Source organism: Melospiza georgiana, chromosome 1 (genome assembly GCF_028018845.1).
Source record: "Melospiza georgiana isolate bMelGeo1 chromosome 1, bMelGeo1.pri, whole genome shotgun sequence".
NCBI lineage: Eukaryota > Metazoa > Chordata > Aves > Passeriformes > Passerellidae > Melospiza > Melospiza georgiana.
In genome coordinates, this window is record NC_080430.1 from 43,338,424 (window position 1) to 43,343,414 (window position 4,991).

A 4,991-nucleotide genomic window follows, 5' to 3' on the forward strand; every position below is an offset into this window, starting at 1 on the left:
AAAAGAAACTGTAATGATACCCTTTTTACAGTCATTTGAATTGGGGAATATTTGAGGAGAGATGTCTGAGCACAGGCTTTTGGGTGTGGGGAAGGTGCACCAGAAAACAAGCCATGATTGATGAAAGGGTGCTCTGCTCTGCTCTAGCAGTGAGATACTGTTAAATGTTAATGTAATGCATTTGTTACAGGTGAGGGTGTGGCATGCAGAGGTTTTTTATGTATTTAATGTATTTTTGGTAGAGAGCCTGTTTCCTTCTAAAACAGCTGCAGTGACTGTAACCCTCTGTAAAAGGTATCATTAGCTTAAAAGGAGCTTAGAATGATGCTGCTGCTTCCTCTGTGTGTGTAAAGTCAGATCCATCTTGCACATCCTGCATGAGACTAAGATATTTGAGTCTCAGGTGTGCTCTGCTGTGCTGCCTTCATCTCCAGCCTCGTGTGTGACTGCAGTGGAGGAGAGGTCACAGTGCAGCTGTGTTAGGTTTTGGAGCCAAGGCATCTCTTGCTGGAAGGTGATTTTCTCTCAGTAACTTCATACCATGGCCTTTCCTCCATCCTGCGCTGAAGAGTCAACTCTGTGCCTTGCCATGTGATGCAGCTGGTGAAGCCTCGTGTGCTGGACTGAAAGAAGATAGAAAAGGTGCTCATGGGCTCAGACAGACCAGCTTTAATGTGTAGGTGGCTTGGAAGCAGTAGTCTGTGGGAATACTCCTGTTCTTGGGGAAATACAGGAGTATTCGAGCTAACTTTATACTTTTTCTATGTTTTGTTGTTTTGTTGTTTTGTTTTTTTTTTTTCTCTTTGTCTGTATAAAGAAAGAGAGTTGTACAATATCACATCAAGGTTTTTTTCATGTATGCAAGTCATGACTAAACCCCTTGCTTCCATATCATAAAATTGTCCCTTGCTGCTGACAAGGCAATGGGCAAGTCTTCTTTGCCAGAAGTGACCTGAAAGAGGCTGCTCTGCACTCTTTGAGGCTCTTTGAGGCTCTTCCAGCTTCTGTTTCCAAAAGTTCTGCCATGTTGGACCTGCCTTTCAGCTAGGAAAGAGGCACAGCTCCCTTGGACTCAGGGGAGCTCTACCAACCTGTGCCAATGGCAGAAATCATCCATTATTGTTAGTGCTCCCAGCTGGTGAAATGTCCAGATGCTGTTACTGTAGGCAGGGAAGGAGGACCCACGGTTTTGTCCTTAATCTGTATCTTTGTAATGCTATGGAGGGGGAAAAGGTGAAGAAGCATCTTTCCTCCTCTCACTTCTCCTAGTATTTACTCATGGATGTGACAAGCTGTCATTTTCTAGTTTGTGTGAAAAGTGGCACTTATTTCCCTTCCCCCCTTTGCAACCTTGCCAATGTATTTGCTGCATGCAGATATAGATTTGTGTTCATTTCCCTAGCAGATGTCACAGTGATTCAGTGCAAAATCTGCTTGGGGACATGATGATAATTGAACTGTCCTCCAGGAAGGGGAGATGAATGTGTGGGCATTTTCTGCTTCTGTTACAACAGCAGAGCTTTGTATTTCAGATCCTCGATTCAGAGCTTTAATTTTCCATTTTTTCCCAAGCAGGCAGGGTGAGATGTACTGACATCTAAAATGATGTTTGAATTGTGCACTACCTAAACTGTTTAAGAACTGACTTTATATGCAATTCCATTGTGAAGTGACAGTTTGATATTTAGATGCAAGAAAGCATCTATTAGTGGAATGTAAATATTACTGTTATTTAAAGTAAAGTTTAATTAAGTGCTGGCTCCTGATACTCAAAATTTACTGAGAAAGCTTATCCTTTCTTTCACTTCTGCATCCAATTTGCATGTAAAAATCATTCACTGCCAAGGAAGTGGCTCAAGAAGGTTTGGTATTCTTGTTATGACAACCCAGGGGCATCACTTCCCTCTTCAGAGTACAAGTTGATTATATAGCTGCAACAAAATAATACAGGAGCCAAATTAAAGAAGAGCAAAAAGCAGTAACTACCTGCTCACATTGCTGCTGCTATGCTATTGTTTGATAGCTGTATAATTGATGTGTGTGGCTGTGATATGCAATCTCCAGTCTGTGTCCATGCTTGGTGCCTGTAAATTCTTCCGGGAATTCCTGACTGCCTGCTATTTTCTGTTGTTAGGAGTAGATGTTTACATGCAGTGCATCTCCAGCTGACTCTTGACCAAGCCTTCTCAGAGCTCGTGGAAATACTCCTCCTTTAATAAAGTTAATGTCAGTGGAGATTGCCATCTTCAACCATTTTGATATCCTTGGCACAAAGGAAATGCTGTTTCCTCCCTCTGGAGGATTAGACAGCATTAAAGCTGCTCCATCTGTGCAGATTAACACACTGCTGGGTGGCTGGTTTTTCTCCCCTTCCCCCTTGAAAGAGTTACTGCTGCAAAGGGGTGCCTGCAAGAGGAGAGCTGTGCTGCAGGCTGCCTGACATCTGCTTTGTTCCTTTTGCTCTGTCTGCAGAATGCCTGGCCTGAAAATCAGTTTCACCTCCTGCTGTTTGTAGAGGGTGCTCCTGTGCTGGCATCCCGCTGCTCATCCCAGCGCTGTGCCGTGGGAACACTGAGTCTGTCCCTGCTGCTGTACTGGGGTGCCCTCCCACTCCTGCTTGCTGGGGCTGGGGAGCAGTGTGGATGCCAGACTGCATTTAAGCAGCTTTTATTTGCGTTATTGACAGTTTTCCCAATTTGTCTGGGAACTCTGACAGACTCTTCTGGGTCCCCAGGGTGTTGAGCACACCAAACCTTCATGTGACCAAGGGGGCAGATCCCTCTCCTTTCTGGTAGTTGGCTGTTGAGATATTGATATGCCAAACATCTTCTCAGCTTATTTTGCAATGTGTATATCCTTCTCCAAACAAGGGTTGGATGATCCTCACAGAACCATCAAACACAAATCCCTTCAACTACTTGCCTCCACATTGATTTTCTAAGTCCATTTGCTGAAATTGTCCTGACAGCAAATCACCTAGGCAGCTTTTTCTTTTTAAGACCTGAACTCCTTTTTCACAGAAAGTAATGTGAAAAACAAAGAGAAATGAAGGTAGCCTTTTTTTGCATATATGAAATTATATTTTGGACATATAAAATCCCGCTGTCCTACGCAGAATCCCCCCCAGGTATTCAGCATACCTTCCACTTGCAGGGAATTCAGATGCTTTGCTTCACAGGGGATTTGTTTGTGCCTTGGTGCCTCGACAGAAGTGTGGGTGCAGGGGTCTATGTGTGGCTTCTGGTGTGAACAGCTCACTTGAAAGGAGTTCCCCTATGGGAGGGTAGGAAATAGAAGGGTGGGAGGAAATTGGAGGAAAGGCCAAGGAGCTAAAAAAGAGGCTCAGGGGTCACATTTTAGATCAGAGGAACACAGTCCCCAGTGTGGAGTGATTTGTGTTCATCTGCATCTTAATAAAGGACAATCTGTCAGGCTCAACATGATCCTTTTGGGCAGGATTTTCCAAAGGGCTGATGTGTGTTCCCTTATCTCTTCCTGCTGTTGTGGAACTTGCTCCTGAGATACACAATGGCTGTTACATCTAGGAACTACACCTGCAATTTGAGCTGGAAAATTGCTGTTCTGATATAGTCACTAGAAGAGAATAAAGGAATTGTCATCTTACCTTCTTGTGTCAAGAGAAGAAGGAAAACCAAAGAATGAATGCCCTTTTAGACAAAAGGGAGTAGTTTTTAAATCCAGTTATCTGCACAAAATGAATCCCACTCTAGAAGTCTAGAGGGCATTTAAAAAAAGAACAATTTCTAACCACTGGGGGAGTTGCAGGGACTTTCAAAGTAAAATGTTTCATTTCTGTCCCTATGACCTCTTATTCACTGGGATTGCAAAACTGCCTTCATCTTGGAGAGACTTCAGTGGAGAGGAATTTGCAGCTAGGGTTGAGTATGTTTCCTGTGGCAAAAGAGACTGCTCTGCTCTGGGGGAGATCAACATGTTCAAAATGGTACTGCAAAAGTTTTTCAGTCTCTGCAACAGATGAGCAAACCCAACCCCAAAGTGGGAGGGGAAATGATGAAGCTGCATCATTTTGACAAATGGTGGTGCTGAACCATTAGCATAGCTAATGGCAATTGCTGTGTAACAGTTCATACATGAAAGAAAGGGAAAAGAGAAATGAAGGACAAAGACAAATTGAGGAAGGAGGGAAACAATGGGTTAAATGATACTTGCAGTGGTAGAAAGAAGGGGAAGACTGGGGAATAAACAAGGCTGAGCAGAAGGGTGAGGGAGCAGTAGAGATGACAGACTGAGGAGTGAGGAGCAGAGATCTGCATTGTAATCCAAAGTGTTTATTAAGCTCTAGGAGATGTGAGGCGTTTGGTCAGGTACTGCTGCAGCATGGTTGTGCCAGGGAGGCTTCAAAACCTGCCCTGTGTGACTGCCTTTGGTTTCACCGCCTTGCTGCTGCTGCTGCAGGCTGCTCTTGGGCACCAAGATGGAAACGCAGGGCTGTGGCTCTGCAGCAGCATGCTCCTGAGGTTATGGCATGAGAGAAGGCAAAAGAGGGATCACAGTTAATCACTACTTCTCCTGACATATAAAGCTGGATGCTAAAACAGACTCTGCTTCCCTCCTACACACAATGTGCTCAATCATTCCATATTTAATGTAACAGGAAGCACTGAGAAGTCTGATTCTGCCAGAGCAGAAAATCTAGCTATTAATGCTGGGAGAGGGAAAAAGGGGGCTTTGTACACAGGAAGCATTTCACTTGTACAAATCTAAGACAGATATTTTTAATTCAAGTATTTTAAATATATATATATGTATGGAAGGGCACACTTGAAGTGTGGACACTTAGGATCTTGCAGACATCAAATTCAGTTTGGAAAACGGACAAATTTTTCTGTATCTAGATACTTCATAAGCTTCATATTTTTTGGCACAAGGTAAAATAGGCTATAACCAGCCTGGAAACTATAGAGGAGCATATAAAAACATTTCCTATTTCTCCTGTCACTGATTATAAG